Source organism: Papilio machaon, chromosome 23, assembly GCF_912999745.1.
Source record: "Papilio machaon chromosome 23, ilPapMach1.1, whole genome shotgun sequence".
Taxonomy (NCBI): Eukaryota; Metazoa; Arthropoda; class Insecta; order Lepidoptera; family Papilionidae; genus Papilio; species Papilio machaon.
In genome coordinates this window covers 4,549,085-4,577,025 of record NC_060008.1, presented here as the reverse complement: position 1 = coordinate 4,577,025, position 27,941 = coordinate 4,549,085, and the positions used below count along the sequence as shown (strand labels likewise).

The 27,941-nt window shown below is 34.2% G+C and overlaps 1 protein-coding gene across 1 annotated transcript in view; it reads left to right on the top strand.

Moving 5' to 3' along the window:
- LOC106716885 overlaps nt 1-27,941 on the top strand; it is a 322,836-nt gene that overhangs the window by 100,259 nt on the left and 194,636 nt on the right. The window lies entirely within an intron of this gene.

Sequence of the window (27,941 nt, the reverse complement as noted above, 5' to 3'; positions counted from 1 at the left end):
TAAGCAGGACGACAATGTTTTATACATTTACGATAGCGAATACTTAGTAATACGTTTCATGTAATACATTCATTTATTTAAATTAGTTCACACCCGACAATGTTGTAACAAAAAACTTTATGCGCCGATGATCCAATTAAGTTTCAGGGCGATTTAATTAAAGGTTATGACTTTAACGCACTTACAACTTGTATTTAATATATCAAAGTTATACGTACCCATGATAACACTTCTAAGTTGAACGAAACTCGTAAACCATCCTGATTTACGCTCCTTCACCGACAATGCCTAAAAGCTCTGCGTTTAATTACTTAAAAAGTTTTGACTTGTGTCATTATTAAGCTTTCGGGGATTCGGACGAAAGACGACTCTAGGGTTGCCACTACATAACTTCTATGTACTAATTTAAGCTTTAAATAAATAAATGAAAATCAGAACAGTACAAAAACATTGTCTTAAAACATATTGTCAACTGTTTTAAATAGGATGACTGTATAAAGATATCCTAGTGTTCATTGTTTTATTTTCCTTCATATTGTACCTACTATAGTTAGTTAAATTGTATGAAGTTTGAATTCGATGGAAAAAGGTTCAATATCTTCTTTTGTAATTTATTTATAACTTAACATTTTTGACCTCTGTACATTTGACATTTTACGACGCTGTCTTCTGGAATTCCAGTAACATTGCTTGACCTTTTCTTCGACATGGTTTGCGAAGAGTTTACATATAACTGTGATCTGACCAGTTTATACGAGTATTATAAAATACTTCCTAGTTTCTAGATGATTAAAAAAAATATAATTGATTAATTATTTCGCCATTAATGATAAGAAATAACAGTTGAACCTGAATAAGCGAGAATCCAAGTTTCTCTCTAGTCCGAGTTTCTCGCTTACGGGGGTGGTCCGTCGTTACCAGATAAAAATTCGCACTTACAGAGATTTCTCGCTTATACGATAGTATCATTTATTTTCACTGGTATTACTGTTTTATAAACCAGGATTAGACTTATCGACAGCCCTGTACTTGAACAAATCGTGACCTTTAAACTTGAATTAATTTATAAAATTCTTAATATCGCCCACAGGCCTTAATCTAGACCAGCTCTCTAAGAACCGTATTCACGGAGTCCCTTGCCTGTCTTTATATACAAATTGTGCTTGAGTTCTTACTGAAGATGTTAATATTGTCAACATTTTCTTAGCTTATTTATTGACAAGAAAATCTTAATTAGGTAAAGATCGTTATTTTTTAATTATTCTTAAATAATAATACGAACCGTTTTAGGTAATGTGAAGTTTAATTTTGTTAATTTTCTTCCACAAGTCAACTAGGATGGGTTTACTAGCTGTCGCCCGCGGCTCCGTCCTCGTGGAATAAAAAAATAATAATTATGTCTATGCGTTATTCCAGTCTGTGATCTATTTTTATTTCAATTATAATCTAAATCTGTTCTGCCGTTCTGGAGTTAAGCAATCACAAACATCGATCCATCCAAACTTTCGCATTTATAACATTTATTAAATGAAAGATCTAAAACGTTAAAAGTTTTTAAGTAATCAAGTATTAAAGTTAAATAAAAACATAACTTGCACGATTTAACTTGGAATTTAATTACCACTAAGTAAATAGTTATTTAACTTTTAAATTTGTGTGACTCTTGACATCCAATTAAGGTTACGTTAAAGCTCATTAGGGTTTAATTCTTTTTGTATAAAATATATTTAACGAGTCTTTAAGAAAATTAAAAAGCTAAGAATTTGGTTCAAGGATTAGCTTTAAAAATATTCATTCGTAAGGACAAATCTACATACATTTTAGGTTTGTAACACACAACCACGAAAGCGAAACTGAAACAAATGCGTAATTAATGTTAACGTTATATCTGCTGCACATTAAAATACGAAATTAAAGAGTATTTGGAATGAAGAATTTACTGTTTATTACGTTCTATTTCGCATCGTGTCTATTGAATCAAATTACAATTTTCGTATCAATTTTCGTTTCGCTAGTGTTTCGTTTCGGCTTTCGTGGCAGCATTCTACAGTCGTTATTCGGTAATTAACCATGGAAGTTGTGTTAGTTTATCGTAACATGTTCTAATTAAAGCACTATACTGTCGCCTTACAAATAGTTTAAACCTAAATAATTATTCTGAATGATGTAATAGGTTTACTTACAAAGATTTAGTATTTATGATTAAGTAGCTGTCGTTCGCGACTCCGTCCGCGCGGATTAAAAAAACTTAATTAGTAGCCTATGTGTTCTTCCAGACTATGCTATACATCTACCAAATTTTACCGTAATTCGTTGAGCCGTTTTGGAGAAACCTTCAAACAAACATCCATCCATCTAAGCATTCGCATATATAATATTAATAAGATTTATTTACGTCTCTAAATAAAATATAATGTTTATAAATTGAGAAAATTCTGTTAAATAATTATGTAATTTCACTCGTTAGTTCAGCAGCAATAAGCTTACAAATAACTGAATCAATTATATTTTCTTAATACTGATTCATGTTTATCTTCCAAACTTTCACTCTTATGAATAGCTATGTATTTCAGAGTTTCTTAGACAGTCTTCAAACATAATTTTAACACCCTTCTAGATGTAAAATGAATTAAAAAATTTGCTCGTAATAATAAAATGTGACGAAATACATACAATTTAACATCGTTGGACATAGTTATGTCATTAAACTTGTCTAAATAGTTTTTAGAGGCGCTGAACCGTACTCATGTCAAGCATTGTTTTGTGCATAGCTAAGAGTGCTTAGACTTCGCTACGGAATTTCATAAGTACCCTCCATTTAGTCGACAGGTGCAATGCATTAAATACCATGAGTTACACACATAAATACTCCCCTGTTTTTCACTTGTATGGTTCTTTCGTCTCGTTTTAACTGCTCGTAAAGTGTCAACGTTTACCAAAATTGTTTAGTATTTTATCTTTATTGCTTTTTACTTAGAAACTGTAGGTTATTTCAATTTTTATTACGTAGCAATATATTTCTACTGTCGATAAAACTTACATTTTCTAAGGTTCATTGTTATCAAGTTATTTTTAAAATATTTTTGAGTTCCATAAACGAACAAGTAGACCGGTACTAATGAGCGAGTAACAATGTGTGGCAAACAGGTAATACATGTTTTACAGCATTTCCAAACTGATAATTTTGAGCTTGTGGTTACTCAATACATCGTGAAAAAATTAAGTCATTTTTGCAAAGACATTCTAAGATATCTGTGAAGTCAACTCATCCGCCAGGTAACTTGGTTGACTTAGTCATCACTAACGTTGTGTAAAGTCTCCTTGAAGGGGACATCTGACGATTACGATCTCAGCTCTTGATTTTTCATTTAGATTTATAATACAAAATAAGGTTATATTTTAGATATATATATATATACCTCGATGATCTCTTTGTTCCCACTGTTCGTTTGGTCCCTTATCTTATAAAAATACGAAGTTTAATCTAGTAAAGAGATTTCACCACACGTTTTGTTTTCAAGTCATTCCAGTTGTTTATCGTCCTCCTGTCTTGTTCCAGTCTAAACATTTGCCCGACGGACGCAAAGCACACGTCTATTCAGTGTTATGCCCTTTGAAGTTACCCGAAACGCCTGTCCGATGACTGATGATTGTTGAGAGGTGTTGTTACAAAACGATACGTTCGCCCTTTGCTTCTTTGTTTGTTTTTCTACGATCTTACGCTATTTCTGTATTTAAAATGTAATTTATGATGGTTACTTTGACTCTCAAATTGGATTGAAAAGTGTTTCATGTTGAACTAAATCGGTTAGTGTGGTCTAAATCTTTTCAGCCCATATTCTTGACCTTTATCACAGTTACTATTCTTTTAAGTTGTACATAATTTCTTAATATCTTTTTTAACACTTTTTATATGCCCGAAACACTGAAGCACAATTTGTATTGCTTCGATATTTTATAACGAAGTATAAAATAAAATAACATCGTGATGTGAAAGTTTTAAGAAATAACGAGCACTGACAAAAACTTAACTTTTGGGGAAATAAGTTATAATTAAAGAAAAGTTACCCAAAAGTAGGGAAGAAGTCATTCTATAATTGGCTCTTGGTTATATATAAATTTTCTACTTTCGGTAACTTTATACGGAACACGAGATCATACTTGATGTTTAGTTGTTGAAGTTAACAATGTTTTCAACATGGAAGCATTATAATATGTTCATTCAGTTAAAGTAAATTAAATTGCTTATTTTGTGAGTATTATACACTAAATAAAAACGGCTAAACTAATAAAAAAAAATGTATTTATTTCAAGTAAATCTTTACAATTATGTTGCCGGGGCTTCCCAAAAAGTAGTCAAGAGACACTTGTGTAGGGAATGCCTCGCACTTCCACTGTACATACCACTTTCGATTTACATTTTAACATAAAGAGTAAATAATTTTTAATTTTATCATATCTTTGTGAGATTTATGCGTGTGTTTGTGTGTGTGTGTGTGTGTGTGTGTGTGTGTGTGTGTGTGTGTGTGTGTGTGTGTTTGTTGTGGGTCCAATGAGAGCCAAAACTAAATTGTTCTTGTAAGAATTTGCTCAACCTCGTCGTAGGTAAGGACAGAGTGCCAATCCTTTAGTGCGCGCCTGCACTCAAACAGCTGCATAGGGTATATAGATAGATAATGCACGTGTAATTGGGTATTTGATAGTTAAAGAGAGGAAAAGATAGATGTTTATAAGAAGATATGTCTAGAACGGCTGAAAAGATCTCGCTGAAACTTGGCATAGATGAAACATAACATAGTCTGGAGGAATAGTCTGGATGAACACAAAGGCTATTAATTAAGTTTTTTTTTTCCATGCGGATGGAGTCGCGGGCGATAGTCTAACATAAAATTCTGAAAAAATTACTACATTCTGAATAGTTTAATGGCCGCCATGTAGTGGATTTGATGTTAAGCCGCTTCTTTGTATTAAGAACAGACCAGCGAAAGTAAATATTATTTGAAAGTTCGTTTCTGAGTAAAACATAAGTTAATTAGAAATGTTATTTGAAAAAAACCCTTAAAGTTTCTACCTTTTTCTCGGAAAGAAGTATTGAGTGAAATCTTTTATTCCTTTAAAAGAAATAATATTTTCAATGTATAAATAAATAAATAACATCAAATATAAGATAAAATGTTAAAGTTTTTTTTTGTGTTTTTTTTTTGTCTACATGATATCCTTACATTGAAATTCCATTAAAATAAATCTGTTAATAAAAAAATTACGGAGAGACAATGAGAGCGATGAAAATATTTTCATACAGATCTATGGACAGTGGAAACTTACCGTTTTTATGTAAGGTAAGACTAGATTTGGAATGCTTTATAAGTTTTGTTTTTTAAATATTACAATATTCATTGTAATTTAAACTAACATTTTCTATTGTGACTTAGTGACCACAATGTTATTGAAGTTGTGCCTTTACAATTAGTAATCAAAGTCATAACGCTTCAAGTACTGTAACAAGTAATAAACGCCAGTTTATGTCGTATACAGACCCTTTTGGAGTTCGTAACGTCCGAATGTAAGGGTCCTCGCCAGAATAATGGTGTGCTTGTTTCAATAAATGTATTTCTTGTGGAATAATTGCCTTTGGTAAAGCGTGGGACGTCTCGTTTTATGTCAACATTACAAACATCTGTTTCGCTTTTTTTTTAATTGTTGGTACTAGAAATAAATGTAATTTTAAGTGCAAGTACAATTGTAGGAATGTAAACTTAATAAAATGTACGGTTTTTTTACCTAAGCAACATTTTTGAAAACATTTGAAGTTTTATCAGAATTCCTTTTTTCAGGTATTTATTTCCAGATAATTCACTCCTTTATTTCGTAATTTTAATAACTTTTTTTACATCAAAGATATTTTTTTTATCATTTATAGTTTCAATTAGTGTTAATTTTATTATTATTATTATGCGTTTATTGCAATGTTAAACGGAACCCAAAAGTATAATTAAGATCGTGTTGCAAGTGTTTATTGCTATTTGTATTATAGCGGCGCAGTAAATCCGGCTCGAAGGACCAATAAACTCATTGCTCCAACTGCAATACGATACTGAAATAAAAGCTAAAAGAGTTCGACTGAGCATTGCTAATCAAAGGTGTAGTAAGCTTAAGGATTTAATGTTTTAATATGCAATATTTATTAATTTGTGAATAAACTTACTAATATTATAAATGCCAATGTTTAGATGAATGAATGGCAAAACGTCGCAACGGATCTCTTTAAATTTAGCATAGATGTAGAGCATAGTCTGGAACAACATAAGCTACTAATTACGTTTTTTTTAATTCCGCGCGTACGGAGTCATGAGCGACAGCTAGTTTGACCTATAATTGCTTTTTAATGGACCATAGTAAATTTCTTTATTTGATGTATAAGTATACACAATGGTTGCGATTCTTATCGGAATATGGCTTTTGCAATATAATTGTACAATATAATAATTTTGTAACGCAGCTCAATAAAGTAGAAATCTCTTTTTAACTAAAGAATTAAATTAGTACCATATAATTTTAAAATATTAAAGACAATATAGCTTGAGAAGACAAACGAAAGAACAAAAATAACTACCAAAGCCCCAAGCTGTACGCCTCAAAAGAATATTAAATCCGTCGAAATTATAAGCTTAAAGCTTTATTCTATGATGCAGTAAAAGTTTTCTATGTTCAAATATTTTCTTTATTTCTTGAGTAAAGTGTGAAGAGGGTTTTACGTCTAGTGATTTTTCTGTTAAAAATAAGTGGAAGGGACGGTTCAGGGTGACTAGTTTCGCCTCACTGGATTTCTCGTATAGGCTCGCCTCGTGTGACTCACAGTCGTGGAAAATAAAGCACTTTAAAATGTGCGAATATTACCCTTGGATTGTTACTCGTATTTTTCACGCGTCGTTGATCTCTGTACTCGAAAATTATGTCCTGTCAGATATGTATTAAGTTGAACTTTACCGTAGATTTTACTGCAGAAACATGTACAAATTCATATTGTTATCTCGGTTTTATTAAGGAGAGTGCGAGGGATGGTAGTATTTTTCTTTATAGATGATATAGCTCTTGCCCGCGACTGTGTGCACGGAAATAAAAAAGTAATCTGAAATAGTAGCCTATGTGCCTGACTATGTTCTGCATCTATGCCAAATTTAGTTCCGTTTATCCCTTTTGAAGATACCTTATAACTAACATTCAGCTATCCAACAATCTATCTAAACATTCGCATTTATAATATTAGTACGATTTTCACAATTTTGTTCTGATGTATAAACATAAGTACTTACGTACATAAACTGGTCAACTAAAGCACTTTTAAACTCAAATTAAATAAGTGTTTTATTTTATTGAAGAATATTTGTTTGCCAGTTTTTTAAGCAGTGTGTCCGCTGCTATCTTAGAATACCTACACCCTTCACGTGTAATTTGATAGCATTCCTTCACTATAGAGCCCTTAGCCGCGATCGTAACTGTCCCTTGTACATAATATACTCTACAATATTGTCGCTTTATTTAACTATATTATATTACACTATAAATAATAAATATATATAGAATAATTTGTAAAAGGAATATGTCACATTATGACTTATGCCTGTATTGAAGTAAGTACATGAAACTTGTCTAAAAAATATTATTTTTTAAATACAAAATACAATTTTGCAGTTTGATATTCCCATCACGTTGAAAATAGTCAACTTTGAAGAAGTAAAGCGCTTAGTGCAAACAGGAAATAATAGTTATAACGATCTCTAGTATACGAAGTGTATTTCTAAAACAACCTCTTAAATTTTCGCCTCCAAACGGTTATCAGGAGCAATTGACCCCAAAGTATTCGACCCCACCCCTAAAGTTATGTTAAAAGGTACTTCAAGCTTCGACACGCGCGCTGTTTTATTGACTTTTCGATTGGAGACCGCTTAGTTTTATAACTTACCCCCTATTATTATATTAACTGTCGTGCTGAGATTGTTTAAACGGTTTTTAAATTTTCAAAAAATCTAGTTATTTATTATGTTGCTTAATATTGAGTTTTTCATTAAAATAATGACAAAAAATATCCTAACGAAAACTTACACTTTACGCTCAGAAACAGCGTAGCCCATGCATTCTATCAACTACTTTCTATTTCTGTGCCAAATTTCATCCAAATCCATACAGCCGTTCCGGATGTACCTACTTGATAACAAACATACAAACTTTACACTTATAATATTAGTAAAATTAATTCAGCCCTACGATCAGACAACTGTGAATTCCTATCACAAAAAACAACTATTTTGATAAGTCGAAATCGATACAGTGGCATATTGTTCATTTTAACAAAATGCGTGGTTTTTATTAAATAGAATTTTAGTTGCAATTTTTATAACTCGAATTGCTCAGCCAAACGAATCAGGAAACAAATAAAGTTTAATCAGTAAATATTGACCAATATATGTTCAAAATTATATGAAATAAAATTTCGTATGTAACAAAAATTTGATTGCATATTTAAAAAATAAATACTAAAATTTTTGCTGTTTCTATCAAACGAATTTAAGAACCAACACTTCCATACAATTCTATCAGCCGTCATAACTGAATTCACTTTCTTACGCATGTACTCTTTCACACAATCCATCCATACATTCTTTGGTCCTCTACCTTTTTAGTTATCAACATTCAATCTCATTTACCTGTTTATTTGCCCATCAAAAGAATTTTAAGCATTTTAGATGAAGAATGTATGCACATTCTCTAGCAAGAGCACAGATTGTAATGAAACTCATTGATATCGCAGTGAAATTGTATGCCGAAGTATCAGTTCAAATCTGACAGGATTTGTCAATCCGTACTTGGGTTATATACAGTAAAGTGCAGTTGTCTAGCTAACAATGAGACATGGTTAATTACGAAGTCGATTCTATGGTCGACTTCATTGATATTTCGATTTTCACGGTATAACGAATCATGAAGTTAATTAACATCTACCAAATCGATAATCGGAACTGTATAATCCTATTATTCGTTCCATTTTTTTCTTTTTATTCGGTTATTTCGAGGATTATATCGGTGTTACGTCAAAGTAAACTTTTTAAATCTATGATAACTGAATTATTGAGAAACTCATTTTGTATTCAGCCAGATGATTACTAGTTGTTTAGCGAAGCAGTATTTTTGATACTGCCAAAATCTAATTTAATCATAATATTAACACATTCAATGTTACTGACTTATACAAAAATATGATAGTGGCATAGAAAGTGTTAAAAACGAAGCAAGAATTTTAAGCAAAGAGCAAAGATCGCATCAATAATTTATTTTAAAGTGTTTTACGCTTGTTGTCAATTAATTTCACATCACCACAGTGTGTCGAGTTTTCAATGTAAAAAGATTTTTTTGTTCAAATTCACACCGGTTTTAAAATAACGACATTTTGATTTGTACATCGAACGTTCCGACATAGGCCGGCTAGTTCTACATAACGTAATATTTTTTTTATCGGTCCATACAAAAACTTTGCAATCAACTCTGTCGCCGTGTTTGAATAACAAACCGCGGGCGGTTTTGCTTTGACGATAAGCGGGATTGAGATGAACTAACAAAAATATTTAGCATATATATGTTTTTTGTATGAATCAGGATATGAATAGAGTGATTTTAGATATGACGGCTAATAGAGATGTATGGAAGAGTAATACATACTGTGCTGACACTACTTAAGGAAGGGAGGTTGATGATGACATGTATTTTAAACGGTAATTTGTATTGTTTTACTGTCATACAGAAAAGGACTTTAGATGTCAAAGACTAGAGTCCACTTTGGGTTAAAGCGACACGCTTAGTCACACTTAAAGTAAATTGGACGGTCAGGTAGTTAATAGTTGTTTAACAGTTCCTCAAGCAGTCCTTTAGCGTATGTTTAGTACTACAAATTCAATTCGAACTTTTGTACACTGACTCATTTTCCAATTTTGTTATTGTAGTACCACATTTGGCTTTTTACTAACCATCTAGCTGTCGCTCGCGACTCCGTCTGCACGCAATTAAAAGAAAACAATAAGGAGCCTATGTGTTCTTCCAGACTATGATCTAATCTGCATCTATGCCAAATTACATTTAGATCCGTTGAGCCGTTCTTGAGATTACTTTAAACATTCAAACATTCGAATTTATAATATTAGTAACAATTTATATATAAATATGTAAACTGTGCGTTTGTTTATTATTCGTTTCCGTTACTCTATGACTAATTTCTCGCAATCTAACTTATTACACTATAAATAAGTCAAATGAATTATAAACAAACAAGGGATGCCTTTGGTAATTTATGATAGGAAATTATAACGAGGAAGTGTATCAATTTTATTAGGAATATAGATTTTTTTATAAACACAGTTTAGTTAAGCAAACGCTGCTTCGCTTCTAGAGGTAAAAAAATATATGTAAATTAACGTGATTTTTTTTCGTAATGTAATTATAATAAACTAGCTTTTACCCGCGACTCCGTCCGCGCGGAATAAAAAATAGAAAACGGGGTAAAAATTATCCTATGTCCGTTTCCTGGTTCTAAGCTACCTCCCCATCAATTTTCAGTAAAATAGATTCAGCCATTCTTGAGTTATAAATAGTGTAACTAACACGACTTTCTTTTATATATATATATATATAGATGTAAGTATTTTTGTAGAAGTGTTTCCGTAATGGGATTCCATGATTAGTTTACGATATAATGCTTTATATTGTTGCAAGAATGGTTAAAATCGGTACAATAGTTTTTCAATTGAGAAGGTGGCGGTTCGAAAACACCGAAATGATTATCGACGCCCATGGACATTCGCAATAACAGTAACTGCAGTTTTTGACTTTATCCGGGCAAACCATCAAAACATTTATCTTAATAATGTAGCACTATCCGTTTGATTTATTGTTGTTTGTTAGCTGTAATATATTTATATTTGTTATACATAACTTAACCCATATTTATTATATACTAGCTTTTACCCGCGAATCCGTCCGCGCGGAATTAAAAAACACTTTTAAGTAGTCTATGTGTTCTTCCAGACTATATTCTACATCTCAAATTTCATCAAGATACGTTGAGCCGTTCCGAAGATACCTTCAAACAAACATCTATCCATCCATCCATCCATCCAAACATTCGCATTTATGACATTAGCAAGATTTGTTTTATTAACCCATATTTATTACATATTTAATTGTACATTTAAACAGATCGACGAATACTGTTTGTCAAGTTCTTGCAAGATTTTAGTCATCTTATGAAGTGTATGTAGATGAGAGGGACTCCTGTATCACTCAGCTATCGAGGGACTCTCGGATTTTAATATAAATGTAAATTTAATCTCGTCAATAAGGCTTTTTTTTCATAAAGTTTTACCTCATTGCCTCTGACGCGAAGGTATTTGGATTCAAACATTAAAAGTGATTTAACAGGTTTGTTTTTAAATTGTTTAAATTTTCGTGAGACATAATAATTAATTAATTAAGAATGGTTTAACTGGGTTTGTTTTTTGACATTTTTTAATTAAATCAATAAATACGATTTTTACTGTAATACTAAGTTATACTGATTTTGAATTTCGTGACCGATCTGTATCTAGTATTAGTTTTATACCCGAATTTATTGCAAACACGGTCTTAAAATAAGCAACAGATTTTTTTTAATCAAATTATTTACTCTTATATAAAAGAAGTTATCTTACAATACAGCTGTGTTTTTATTTCTCTGAACTGTCAACAGTACCAAGAAATATGTTGTTTAAATAAATCGATTATTTACATTCGTCATACTCAGAAAATCGATAACAACTTCATAAAACTAGGTTGTGTTTTCCTACAACTTGGACGGTAGAGAAACGGACTAAGCAAAGAGAGGCCGTTGTACATTTAGGACCTGTTAAATAAAAATGAACAATAATCTCAACGTATGTGTTTAGTTTTGTGTAGGAATTTGTAATTTTTTAACTAGTATGACGGTAGAAATAGGTTACAATTTTACATAAGGGTCAGCGTGATATGCTGACTCCAAAATTGTGTGATTGTGACCTTTACCTCAAACCCATAAAAAAGTGGTTGAATTTTCTACAACGACGGCTCTTTGCCTAGTCCGTTTTTACATCTCCAAAGTAGCCTACAATCGTCAAGGTGTTCGTATTCGTCATCAGATAGTCCGGTTTGGTGACGCATCGCTTCAGTTATCGACCATTTGTACAAACAGACGGTACGATAAACATTCATAATGTTAATATTTACGTTTGTCTGTCGGCGGGACGGTCGAGAGGTCTATTTGATTAGACGGAGGGCTTTTATCACTTCGCTGTGCAAAGCTATCGTAAAGCTTGACGGTTTAACTTAGATCGTTATAAAAATACAAAAACAAAATAAGTCCGTAGGTGGTATATTGTGTTTTAAACTTAAATATACGATAGGAAACTTAGAATATGTAGGTATTAGAAGCTACATTTTAGTAATAAAATTTTGTATACATGATGTATTTGCGTAATAACAAAAAGAAGCAATTAAAAAAAAATGGCAGTCGGTCTCTTAGGCTGCTTTTATTGCGAGTAATCGCTCGGATGATGCAGAAAAATAAATAACCAATAAGATGCACGCGGGCATATTATAGACTATTTTTTTTCTCTGCGCTGACAAAGGCAAAAATGGCAAACGAGAGAGAGAGTACTACAATTTCAGCGTTAAAATCTAATATTATAAATCTATAATTTCTGCCTACCTCTCTAATCGTGTTAATAATTTCTCACGTATATAGTTCCAAATATTGTCTATATAACCATACTAGCTGTCGCCCGCGACTCCGTCCGCGCAGAATTAAAAAAAAAAACATAATAAGTAGCCAGTGTGTTCTTTCAGACTATGATCTACATCTATGCCAAATTTCATCGAGATCCGATAAGCCGTTCTGGTGATACCTTCAAACAAACATCCATCCATCCATTCATCCAAACATTCGCATTTATAATATTAGTAAGAAGTAACATGTAAATCAAATAATATATTATATCCATCAAATATTTACACTACGCTTGTAAACACAACATTAAAATCTGTTACGTCGAAAAAAAAAAACATAAATCAATTTACCTTATCTTTGTTTTCGTTACACGGATATTAGAATATATTGCGTGAGTTTACAAATTTTTTGTGCGTAAAAAGAAATATAATGAAATTAGATACTTATGACGATAAAATAGGATTTATGGAAAATAGTTTATTAATATCTATGATATCTTCTAAGTTTAATTTTCTTGTTTTAGTTAATAAATCAAAAAACGCTTAGTGGAAATAAACTCATTTGTTTGATGTGGAAGCAGTTTCTCGTTTCGTCTGATGAGGCCTTATTTTAGTCCTCATATAGTTCCCAACCTTTTCATATAAGGAAGGGATGATAAAACGCATAGGAAGAGAAAATATCTTCTTTCTGTGTGTCCACACCTTCGTCGATTAAAGGTAGGCAGCGCATCTGCAAATACGGATGCCTATGGGCAGCGGTCACGAATTTAGGCGGCCACTTAGTCGTATGTCACTTTATAATGTAAAAAATTGGCTACTTGAGATGACAATGAAAAAACCCAAATCTCCGTTTTAAACATATTTTTATCGCGGCTTTGTCAAAGTTGACAGGGATGACGATATGTTTTAATACTGAGATTTCGGTTTCACAAAGCCACTTCAAGTCAGGTAAAAAGTTGCATTAATCATTGTTTCAGTTGGCGCATAAGATTTATTATAATTTAATTCATTATGTGTATTGCTAAATGTTGCAAGAATTAATCGAGATAATTATGTGGTGTGTTCAAATGAAAATAATATAACTTTACAGCGAGCATTGCGGATGTGAAACCGCAGTCGAATGCTTTTTTTTATTATAAAATAGCTTGCCATTTTCCGCATTTCAAATTATTGTTGTAAAATTATTTTGTGCCAGCCTCTAAAGCCTAAAAAACTGAACCAATTTTGTCAACGGATTAATTTTCGCTTGTGTGTCAGGCTAGTTTTTTAATTGATGTTGTTGGAAAAAAAAATGTTATTTTCTTAACTCGATTAAGAGAACATTAAAAAAGTAACCTAAGAGTACATTTTTGTTTCCCATTTAAAGAGGTAAGGCTATTTTTACCTCACTCGCATAATGCATGAGGCTTGTGTTGAGTTGTCCGCCTGTGACAATGATTTATCTTCAGCGCTCATCAGTAATTCTTGAGCAAAAATGTTTGTAATTTCGCCATGTTTGTGGCTTGGGATAAAGGGCAGATGTTTGTTTCCTTATTTTCTTACAGCGTCTTTAACAAGATTATTTTGCCTGCATCATCGTCCCCTACCTTTTTTCATATATTTTAACTAGCTGTCTCCTCCGTCTGCGCATAATTAAAAATAAACTCTACTAATAAACTCTACTTAAAAATAAAATATGCCAAATTTCATCAAGATCCGTTGAGCCGTTCCGGAGATACCTTCAAATAAACATCCATCCACCTAAACATTCGGATTTATAATATTAGTAAGAATGCATTTATTTTTTAAGAACCTCTATTAATTAAAATTCACCGTATTTTAAATAACATGTTTCTTCATTACTTTTTATGGAGATTGCAAATAAATGATATATCCATATTAAAATTTGACTAAATTGTCTCTATAAAAATAATTCTCAACTCATCCCCCCTCTCTTTCCGTGTCTCATTGCGAAATGATCCTTTCCGAGTGTTTTTATCTTTGTCACAATATTGAGTCAGTCTCGATGGGAATTAACACCTTCATAGAATTGTATCTATATACATATAGATGTTGGCCCGTCTGTCTGGCCGTTACAATGGGCCCTCGAGGGAGCGCCCTCGCGAAGTCAGTTCCTGGTGGGAGACATCTGAATATTTAAACGACCCCTCCTCTCTCAATTCGGGAATGGCTTAAAGACTTTTTATTTCATATCCATGCTCTTTAGAATTTACTGCATAATAGATGAGTTTTTTTTACACATTCAGGTCTTTCTTTGAAAGTTATATTTAAATTGTAACCACGGCTATTAATATAGGTAACTTAATTTACATATCCAAGTTATCTATGGTCTGTCTACAATAAGGCACTGTTTATGTAACTACTAGCTGTTGCCCGCGACTCCCTCCGCGTGGAATTAAAAAAACTTAATTAGTAGCCTATGGGTTCTTCCTGACTATATTCTACTTCAATGCCAAATTTTAGCTAGATTCATGCAGCCTTTCATGCATTCATGCATTTATTATATTAGTAAGATTAAGTGCTCTCTCGATACTAACAATTAAAGATTAACTAGGGTTCATAAATCTGGTAGAAAAAAAAAAGACTTTTTGATTAGTGCTCTAAATCTTTTCACTTGGACCATACCCTAAAAGCCCTTTGTACTGTCACACATGAGGGGTTTAGAGGATGGTTGACGTCGTGTTAAAGATTAATCTTATGTGGAAATTGTTTCTCCATAAATTATTCGTTTTTTTGCGTTCAAAATGTGACGAGTTTATTAGGCGAGAAACGGAAATGCTCTTTTTCGCTTCGACAACCTTGTAAACGCGCCTCAGGCTCAATTCGCATTTTGTGAGTTCAAAAGAAGTACTCGGACATTTAAAAGTTGTAATGAATTTTTCGCGAGTTCATTTTTTTACATTTCATGACACAAGCTGAGACTTTAATTCACTGTTTCTGTAAGAAATTGTCATTTTGTGTCCATTTATGAAAAGTATCAGAAATTTGCGACGTATATTTTTGGTTATACTGTTTCGTGATTTAATAAAATAGCAAAAAGTTCCCAATTTCCTTGCATTATAAAATAATTTATGTCACATTTTACCACAAAAAATCTCATCAAATAAAAATATTACTTACATTAATATAATACTTAATACTCAGCCTAATATATTAAAATGTTATTCGAAATGTTCAACCAAAATTAGATCATATTTTTCATCGCTGTTGCATTTATGTTGATGTACATTTACATCAAGGGCTATAAATGTATCCGAAACCCGTTGCCGGCGGTAACTGCGATCGGATATATCCGTGACTGTTGCAACGTTCCGAATTTACAACATAATGTTTAATATTACAACATAATATTTAATATTATGTTGATATTCATATCCGTTGTCCGACAATAAAAGTATCAATGGATATTAATTTGGATATACGAATGAAATATAATATTTTATTTGAAATCCATGTGTGGCTGTGAACAAAAGCTTGGGTGTATGGTATCTATCTATATATATCAGGTCCTTACATATGAAATTGGCGTTTTTCGTACAGGCCACTTTAATCACGAATTTCTCCTCTTTGGTAAGGAATTACAAATTCAAATTTGTACAGCTATAGACTCATGTATTTGTGGTTCGATGACCGTCATTCATTTGTTTTTTTCTTCTGTTTTTTTCTGTTTGCGTCACTCATTTTACAAAATGGAAAACTTAAAATATCGCATTATTTACGAGTACGAGTTCCGACGTGGCACTAGTGCTGCGGAAACGACTCGAAGGGTGAATGATGTGTATGGCGGTCGTGTTGCAAAAGAAAACACAGTTTGTTTTTGGTTCCAACGTTTTCGTTCTGGAAATTTCGATCTGCAGAACAAGCCCCGTGGACGGCCTGAGACTCAAGTTGATAATGAAGAGTTGAAGGCTATTGTGGAAGCGGATCCATCGCAAACCACGTCCGAGTTAGCTGCAGGCTGCGATGTTAGTGATAAAACTGTTTTAATTCACTTGAAGCAAATTGGGAAGATTAAAAAGCTTGAAACGTGGGTACCTCACGAATTGACTGAAGCAAACCGGCAAACGCGCGTCGACTGTTGCGTTACATTACTAAACCGGCACAATAATGAAGGTATTTCAAACCGAATCATTACCTGTGATGAAAAATGGGTTCTTTACGATAATCGGAAGCGCTCAGCGCAATGGTTGGATCCTGGCCAGCCAGCCAAATCCTGCCCCAAGCGAAAATTAACCCCAAAAAAGTTACTTGTAAGCGTTTGGTGGACTAGTGCCGGTATTGTTCATTACAGTTTTCTCAAATCTGGCCAGACTATTACGACTGATGTCTATTGTCAGCAATTGCAAACCATGATGGAAAAGCTAGCGGCTAAACAACCTAGGCTGGTCAATCACTCCACGCCACTGCTGCTTCACGACAACGCTAGACCACACACTGCGCAACAGACGGCTACTAAATTAGAAGAGCTTCCATTGGAAAGTCTAAGCCATCCTCCGTACTCCCCGGACCTTGCTCCAACAGATTACCATTTTTTTCGAAATTTGGATAACTTCTTGCAAGGGAAAAAATTCAACTTCGAAGGGGCAGTCCAAATCGCCTTCAAAGATTTTATTGATTCCCGTCCGACTGGTTTTTTTAGTAAAGGGATCAATGAACTACCTATGAGATGGCAAAAGTGCATAGAAAATAATGGTTCATACTTTGATTAAATAAATATATTATATTAAAAAATATTCGACTTTTTGTTCCTCCCATACAAAACTCCAATTTCATATGTAAGGACCTAATATAAAAGAAAGTCGTGTTAGTTACACCATTTATAACTCAAGAACGGCCGAATCGATTTGACTGAAAATTGGTGGGCAGGTAGCTTAGAACCAGGAAACGGACATAGGATAATTTTTACCCCCTTTTTTATTTTTTATCCCGCGAGGACGGAGTCGCGGGTAAAAGCTAGTTTATAATATATCAAAAATCGTAGATTATAGTTGTACTAACTGATGATAAAATTTTATATTCTTCGTAATATTTCTTTGATGTGGGTCCTTGTTTTAGAGTTTTTTAAAAAAAAAACAAGATAGTTATCAATTGATTCGGAGATTTAGTAATACAAAAGAACTTATGTATGAAACTTAAATATCTAATTTATTTATCCATTGCGAAAAGGTTGATATAAGAGTGTACAATTTTAAATGAATGTACATCTAACTGCGAGATAGTTGTTATTGTATAGAAACAAGTGAATGGTAGAACACGGAACGATCAATCAACATGCAGGCATCGTAGTTATAAAAAAAAGATTCTATTAACCGCGAAGTCAATCATCGAAAACTGTGAATGGCCGACACGAACAGTCGCTCGGACAAAACTGCGAGGGCGGATTGTTTCGGGGGGAGGGGATTGGGTAAACACAATTAGAGAGAACTGGCGTCCGTCCAGGGTCCCAACTTTTAATTGATTCCAGCCCCACGGGGACCGATACGTCACTGCTGTGGTCGCGATAATCCCCGGCTTTGAATTGCCAACCTTACAACTGATGTTCATTTTCGACTTACCTAAGTCCATGTTATATCTTATCTTCCGGCCGAAATCAATCTCAAACTATTTTTGACTATCCGTGTTATTGCTAATTTACATTTTTTTATTCAATTTACCTCAAATTTTGTACATCTTATAATCGCAATAGCAATCGTAAAACATGATCTTTAGATAGATATCGATTTTAAGTATCGATTATTGATTTAAACGTAAATCGACATCGAAATGTTGACTTCATAGGGTGTTTAAAAGATGTACGCATAATCACATTTTTATATGTAAAAGAAATCTTGTATATTCAGGGTTATTCTCGAATATAGGTAACACTCCCTATTTTCTTCTTGTCGACCTTATTTTGGTTAATAATGTGACAGTTGATTTGCTTACAAATAAACCAAATGTAATCTTCGTATTTTTACAACTAGCATCATAACATTTATTTTGATAAATTATCAATTTTGTTACTAATAACTATGTGAAAATTAAAGCTTAATTTAATAGATTCTGCTGTTTAAATTCTTTGGACATTTCATCACAGACATTAGTTAAAACATAGACATTTCTAGTATTTAATATTAAATATTAATAAATTTATATTCAAATAGCTTTAGATATAATCAAGTATATTATTTACTATATTTTTATATGAAATAAAATAATATAACGACAATATTTAAGACGTTATATACCTTTTAAGTAGATCTCCTAGATTATATTTATGTGAGGGAACACCCTTCACGCTGAGAAATTTATGTTCACTCGCCGGCGTTTATTTTTATTTTGGGGCTGGTTCGAATTAAATTACAGAATAATACTTTAGGATGATGAAGATTCATGCTTGTCAAGATTTTCTAAGCGTTAATTTTCATTGCAAAAATACCTGTACAAAGAAATAATTTTGTCATAGTTTTAACAAAGAATGGAATATGTTTTGGTCAATGAAAACTCTAGGTAATATGTAACATGTAAAAAACCAGAAGCGTATGTTGTATATTATACGTTTCGAGAATTTGCATTTACATGTGATGTTGAGTTTACATGAATGTAAATCTATGTTTTTGTGATGTTTTAAAAATTTTGCATAGCATTTCGAATCTTAAAATCGAAATAGTATTATCAATTTGTCGTGACCAACGTATATATATAGTTAGAAATTCATTACATGGTCTTTAATTAGGATCATCATCATCATCATTATCAGCCTGAGTTTATCCACTGTTGGACGTAGGTCTCCCCCATCGATTGCCACAATGTCTGGTCCTGTGCTGCCCGCATCCAGTGCACTCCCGCAACCTTGACCAGGTCATCGGTCCATCTTGCAGGAGGCCTACCCACGCTGCCTCGACCTGTCCGTGGCCGCCACTCTAGGAATTTTCTGCCTAATGAGGATACTAGAGATATTATAAGTTCTAAGACTTGCTTAATAAATTTTATCATGCTTTAGAAAATTTTCAATCTTAACACAGTTTCACAAATATGATGTTTTGCGAACTCTCGGCGCTGTAAATGTTAATGTGATTTTTAACTTAAAAAAAACAGTTCGATGGAAAAATTAAAAAAGCATAAGGGTATAATAAATTCAAGCATTAATGAAAGATTTGCCGAAAAGGAATTGAAATTGGAATTTGCTATCAAGATTTCCTATTAAATCGCAGGTTTGATCTCAGAATCCACTTAGGAGAGGTTAGGGCCGCGTCTCACGCGAATATTACATCAAATTTTGCGTTCACACCTCAAAAAAGACATTAAATTACCCTTACGTTACTTACTTCGTTTTGATATAGTGAAAATATTAATACAGTATACCATGAAATTAAATAAATTTTTCAATCATATGGCCTTAAACAGTTGTCACAGCTTTTGTCACAATATAGCCAGGTGAGATAGTTACGATGGTAAAAAAAATGTTTGTCTTTTAACTTCTCAGTTGATATCTAATTTTTAGTAGGTAAAATATAGTCGGATGTACAGTTTCCCCTATGGTCAATAGAAAAACAAATTTCTTCAAAATAATTTTCAAAAGCAATCATTCACGGTATGGACCCGGGATTTCATTTCGACTACGTAACTTTGAACGAGCGTCGTGCGAAGCAATTTCTCATCAATTTTACACGCATTTGGACGTAATGAGATCACATGATGGAATACGTAGATTTTGTGATGTTTACACTTTCAATGTATTTATCTGTATTTAGTTGTATTAATACGAGTTAGAATCTTTAGCTCATACTATGTGTCCATCGAGAGGTTTGGAGCCTACCTAAGCTAAAAGGCCTAAGTCAATCAGGCCTAAGTATTACTTAGACGATCATTAAGTGGTTGTGTGTTACATAGTTTAATCTTAAAAATAACTTAAACGTCTTTTCAATCGGAAACTCGTTGTGCTGATATCACTGGACATAGAGGGAGCCTTCGATAACGCATGGTGGCCGGCAATAAGGTGTAGATTGGCCGAAACTCGGTGTCCTGTAAACCTGCGTCGCCTTCTAGACCACTATTTAAGTGATCGGAAGGTGCACGTTAGGTATGCGGGAGCCGAGTGGACCCGGGAGCCCACGAAAGGATGTGTGCAGGGATCCATTGGGGGACCGACGCTCTGGAATCTACTGCTGAATCCGCTCCTGGTGGAGCTTCAGGAGATGGGCGTTCGCTGCCAGGCTTTTGCTGACGATGTGGTCCTGATGTTCTCGGGGGAGGGAGCCGATGATCTGCAGGGCGTGGCCAATGGTGCTCTCGAGCATGTTCGGAAGTGGGGTGTTCGTAATAAACTCAACTTCGCGCCACATAAGACCACGGCAATGGTGATAACCAAAAAGATGAAGTACGACACTCCACGACTGAGCATGGGCGGGAGACCCATTGAGCTCGCCAGGCAGATCAAAATCCTGGGGTTGACAATTGACGATAGACTTAGTTTTAAGACGCACATTGAAAATGTTACCAGAAAAGCGCAAACACTCTATCGCCAATTGTCAACTGCAGCGAAGATTACGTGGGGGTTGAACCCCGAGGTGATCAGGACCATATACGTTGCGGTAGCGGAACCCATCATCCTGTACGCGGCTAGCGTGTGGGCGCCGGCGGTGGGAAGGAAGGGCATTCGACAATTGTTAGGACAGGTGCAGCGCGGGTTTGCGCAGAAGATCGCGAAAAGTTATAGAACAGCCTCTCTGCACTCGGCCCTAATACTTGCTGGGTTGCTTCCTCTGGACCTTCGGGTCCAAGAAGCGGCCCTCCTTTATGAGGTAAAGAAGGGTCACACCCACCAAGTATTGGGAGACCTTGTGCTCGAGAGGCCGGTAAAGTTCGAAAACTCTGCGCACCCCGCGCTGCTGGAAGGGCTACAGTTCAACTGCCTGGCGGACGGTGACGAAGCAGCCCAGCGAGCTGCCGTCGAGGTAAATATTTACACCGACGGCAGCAAAATTGACGGCAAAGTCGGCGCGGCGGTATCTGTGTGGGATAACGTCGCGGAGATCTCTTGCCGGAAATTAAAGTTGGGAAGCTTCTGCACCGTATACCAGGCGGAACTGCTTGCCCTGAGTGAGGCCGTGCAGCAAGTGGTGAAAAGTAAGAAAGGTAGCTTTGGTATTTATTCCGACTCAAGATCCGCGTTAGAGACGCTAAGCAGCGGCGTTTCACTCCATCCCCTCGTGGATGGAATAAGAGAGAATTTGGAAGTAGTGAAAGCGCAAGGTAAAGTTCTGAAAGTATTTTGGGTGAAGGCACACGCGGGGATGGAGGGAAACGAACGCGCGGATTTCCTGGCGAAAGCGGCAGCAGTCGGAATGAAGACCAAGGCTAACTATGAAAGATGCCCTGTTTCATATGTCAAGCGACAGATTCGTCTGGACACGCTTGACAAATGGAACAGGCGCTATATGGATGGAGACACGGCTTCCACCACGAAGCTCTTCTTTCCCGACGCCGTGGCGGCCTACCCTGCACTTCGGAGCATAGAGTTGGACCCCGTGCTGGTTCAAGTTTTGACTGGGCATGGGGGGTTCTCCGAATACCTGCACAGGTTCAAGTGCAAGGAGGACCCCTCCTGCATTTGTGATCCAGCACGGGGTGAATCCGTGCTGCACATACTCACGGAGTGCCCAGTATTTGATAGATATAGAGTAGACCTAGAACTAAAACTAAAAGAAAAAATTAATAAAGAAAACTTAAAAAATTTAATTAGTAATAAGAGCAAAAGTGGGCACTTCGTCGAGTACTGTAGGTCCTTGGCCAAAATAGTAATAAGTAGAAATAAGACATAATTGTATTTTATTGTTTATTAATTATTGTATTTATTGTTTTAATTATAATTTGTTTTTAAAGTAGTGTAAGTAAGTTTGTGATAATAGTAATAAGTATGTGATATTAGTTAATAAGATTTTTTTTGTAATGTTGAATTTTAATTTTTAATAAAGAAATAAAGAAATCTGCACCCCAAAGTCCCTGATCGCCATGTTAGGGGAACGAGAGGGCGGCATAGCGCCGCCCAATAAAAAAAAAAAAAAAAAAAAAAAAAAAAAAAAAAAACGTCTTTTCAATGTGTTTAAAGTGTTATATTTCATTTAAGCTTCTCTTATACACAATAAAGGTTACAACGAAACAGTATGCAAAAGGAAAAATAAATCAGAAAAATGGGCCTCAAATGGCCTCTACATTTCGTTGCACTAACAAGAAAGTACATGCCTAAAGCCGATCCAAAATCATGATAAGTGATCACATCTTTCTTTTCACTTTATGTTTAAATTTTTTTAACTAGTATACTTTAACAGTGGAACCCATAATCGACATTTAATATTCTCACCCGTGAACATGAAACTCGGAGGTGTAAAATAAATAACAAGTAGTAACTCCTGGTAAGGAGATATCACCATCTTTAAGATTTATACAGCGACGATATCAGTAGTAGTGTAAACTTTTTAATTAGTAACAGGATCCTCGTCTATAAATTTTCAAAACCGATAAAACATAAGCCATATTGAATTACGTAAACAAACTCAATATTTGTGTTTAGCTTCTAGGCTACTTTATGGTTCGTGCTTACAAGTTGCTCGTTAAACGATTGACTTTTTTTTAATTCCGTCTGTTACACCGTGTTGTAGTAATACATCTATTAGTCGAACGATTTGTAAACTTTTTTTTAAAGTATAACGAGTGGTTATTGATGAAAGCTGTACTGGAACAGAATTCCACTTTTTTACTATTTTTGTTTGTTATATTTTTAGGGTTCTGTGTACGGTTTAGGTGTATGGTAAGACATGAAAGTTAATCTATCTATATATATAAAAGAAAGTCGTGTTAGTTACACTATTAATAACTCAAGTTCGGTCGAACTGATTTAGCTGAAAATTGATGGGGAGGTAGCTTAGAACTAGGAGACGGACATAGGAACTTTTTTATTTTGTGTGCATTTTTTTTATTCCGCGCGGACGGAGTCGTGGGTAAAAGCTAGTTGTTCATAAACAAAGAAAGAAAATCTTAGTTTTTTTAGATATAAATTTACTGAAGCATGAAAAAAATGTATTTAATAAATTAAATGTGAAAAATATTGTTTTACAAATTCTCTATTTTAAAAACTGAGTACTAGTTATGTTATTGTTTCTTTCTCTTTTACATATATGTAATATTCATTTAAATTACTTTTAAACATAGCAAAGTCGCTCCACTTAAGCATCCATGAAATTCACTTAGCTTCGCAGACCAGCTATTTGTTAAGTTATATGAGCCTTTATCGCACCAACAATTGGTCAAGTTTTAGCCGTAAGTGTAATGACTACATGTGAAGTTGTACAACTCTTAGTCTAAGTACAGCTTCGACACAGTCGAGGACAATTATTTCCAACCCATTTCAGTGAAATGTCATTTGGCGCTCACAATGCAATTAGGTAGAAAACTTGTCATAGTATACATAGGTACGACCTTTAGATGGATGTTTCGTGTGTGAAGATTGTTTTTTAAATTTAATTAGTGTTTTTAAAAATGTCACGACTAATTATATTCCTAAACTTTTGTAAAAACTCAGTAACAATAAACATAAGAAAAGAGGTTGTATTTGATTTACTTTTTAAAAGATTTATTCGATTTAATTTAAATATTCTAAGGTTAATGACAACACAGGAAATTTACCGCAAAAAACCCTCAGGAGGCAATCTAATTCCTCTCATTGTTGCTCTTTAAACACTCCATCTAAAGGGAATGTATCTATGGGTGCTAAATTAAAGCTCTTATGCTTATGCAAAAAAGAATAAAATTGTATCCGCAGTGAAGTTTTACAGTGATATTCAAAATAACGCAAGTCATATACGGAACCGAAGGTTTTTTTGTGGCCCGCCATTGCACACATTTTATCTCACAGTAACCGCAGACCACGTTTAAGAGGCGGCCTAGCGTTTTTAGCTTTTAAATACTTTTATAATTAGCTTTATTGGCATCGGTTTGCGTTTTAAACATCGCGTGCGAGTACACATCTCGCCTCGTATTTACGACTTGTTTCAAACAATTCGAACTGTTGGTACATGGGAAAAAAATTGTAACGTGCATTTTAAATGCACGAAATGCTATGTTTAAGGTTTACATACGCGATCGCGCGGATAATGCCTTTAAATATTTATTGTGCACGCTTGTGTATATTTTATTGTATTTTATGATCGCAGTAACGTTAAAAAGTTTATTTGTGGCTTAGTATAGTTCGGACATATTAGAAGACAATATTGCGTATTGCCTGTGATTATTATGTGGTCTAGATTTAGATCTCCATTGAAAATAAACCTTTGTGTCGATTATTACAGAAAGAACTCTTCACTTGATGCTCTCCCGCAATATTCACATCGCAACTCATAAGATGACATCATGATGATGATGATGTAAACTAATACTTCTTTGACTTAAAATTCTCTGACTAACTTGGAATAATATACTTGGTCGTTATTCCAGATTCATCTAATATATAAAATTCTCGTGTCACAGTTTTCGTTCCCGTACTCCTCCGAAACGGCTTGACCGATTCTCATGAAATTTTGTGAGCATATTCAGTAGGTCTGAGAATCGGCCAACATCTATTTTTCATTATTTTTTTTTTAATTGCGCGCGGACGGAGTCGCGGGCGACAGATAGTAAATTATATAAACCTATGATAGCTACTCAACTATTGGTGTATTACTCGAATCAAGCCGATACATAATGATAGTACAGATCGATTGTTGGCGTAGATTTAAACGTCAGCAATGCTGTCCGCTAAATAATTCGCGTGGTAATTCGGTGGTTCGTGATAAACAGTCATTTAATCCCGCACGATATTGTCCGACGCTCGCACCGACACAGATCCTATCGGAATACAGATTATATACGTTTTAATTATGAATACACTCGATATTAACACCGCTGATGACTTTTCATCCTGTTAATATACACATTTTATTTATATATATTTTACAGTAATATTGCAATGTTGTCACTGTCAAGATTTTGTCATTGTCTGATTAATTTTTGACAATAATCTTTCTAGGTACATCTCGAAATCTATATATATAAAAGAAAGTCGTGTTAGTTACACTATTTATAACGCAAGAACGGCTGAATCGATTTGACTGAAAATTGGTGGGCAGGTAGCTTAGAACCAGGAAACGGACATAGGATAATTTTTACACCGTTTTCTATTTTTTATTCCGCGCGGACGGAGTCGCGGGTAAAAGCTACTAAGCTTATATTTTCTAGTTTTCTCTACGATGAACATTTTAATTTTGTTTTAAAATTTAATTACAAAAATCACTATTAACGTAATCTTATTTCTGTTTGATTCCAGGTACGTTTATTGAGAAACTTTAATTAAGGAGAGAAATATGAAGATCAGGTAATTTGTTACGCGTATGTGATCAGTAGTGGACGAACCCAGGCTGAGTAGGATGATGATATCAGGTCTTTTGACTAACGTTGCATGTAATAGAATATCAACAAAACACAAAATGAGAAAAAAGTCGTAATGAGTATTGAGATAATAATCACATTCGGAAATAACAATCCAAACCGTTATTTTTCTTAATTTCCTGTTCATTATTTACCCTTGCTAACCTTTACATACGTAAATTCAAATTTTTTGCCTATTATTTCTTGTAGTAACAAAATTAATTTTAGAAAGCGTAACTAAAAATAAGTAAAAAGTAGTGATTGCGGTCTCTGAAGTTGATTCATTTATCAATGACCATCTAACGGTGCTAGTTGACGTGCGGTCATCGGGCGGGCTATATATACGAAGAGTACGGCCCTGTATTGCATGTCATCATTTGTCCCGAGACTTGGAAACTTAATGTATGGTACAAATCATGAGCGCATTGCCTGCTTCATTTTTTACTGCCACAATTTGTAACCATGACCCTTAGGAAGGTTTAGTATGAGAAATATACCTGCACGAAAGATTTAAGTAACTTTTAAATGACTGTGTGGGGAAGTTAGTGAATGATTCCGTGTCTTCAGTCATGGGCTTGAATCTTAAACTAGTTATTCTCTATTTAGTCTCCCCAGCCTCTATCGATGAGATAACCGACTGAAATTACAAATTAAATTCCATATTTCACAATATAAAACATGGTGGATGGGCTTGGATTAGAGTATACTTCGGCCTTTGTCTTACTAACGGTGTAGACGTTTTTAAAACAATTTCTGCTGTTTGAAGCTAAAAGTATTATCAAGTTATAGTCTCTTATCATAGATAAATAATCCTGTTCACTTTCAGTTGATATAACTTTATGAATAATTTTTAACAGTGCTAGATCCAGCAAAAATAATATTGGATGGGTGCACGAATGGGCCGAGTCCGAGAAAGCAATTCCGCGTTTCGTCTGATGAGTGTGGTGTCGGAGACCTAGTTTTAGTCCTCTTTCCCTTCCCACGCTCTTCTTATCAGGAAAGGGTAGGAAGTTGGAGTGGATTTAATGGAAGAGGGGACGCTTAGGAAGGGGAAATATACTCTTTAATTTAGGTGGCTTGCTCGTTTGCCACCTTTTGATATAAAAAAAGAAAACATTTTTCCGATTATAACTTGGAGAACAGTAGTGGTCCGTCCAGATGGAGATTAATAGCAGCGGCCCTGCCTCTCGGTAACCCGTCTAATGGGATTATCTCGTAGCGAAAACAATGCTCACGTACCGTCATTTTTATATATCAACTGAGCACCGGTTCTCCTGTCGAACTTACCTCGATCGCTGGATTAATGATGCGTACAAATGCCCGCGACGTCTTCGGTTGTTTATGTATTGATTGTTCACTTGAGTTTGACGTTTGCAAATTCAAATACTCTTAATGCTATCCTTTTTAATTTTATATTATTTATTTCAGTCAGTCGCTTTTCAAATTAAATTAAGTAAAATTCAAATTCAACTACTGTTTGTGGCGACTCTGACCTATTTAGTAACATAAATAAGATCTTTATTGTTCTGCGTTTGTATCTACATGTTTGAGACCACTTAAACTGAGAAATTCTTTTAATGTTATGAATGTTTTGCGCAAATCTAAATATTTATATACTTTATTTAATATACATTACTTGGAGAGATAGTTCAATGTCTGTTTGTGCACTTATATCGAAATAATAAATTTCTTAGCAGATAGTTTGCGTTTGCATCAGA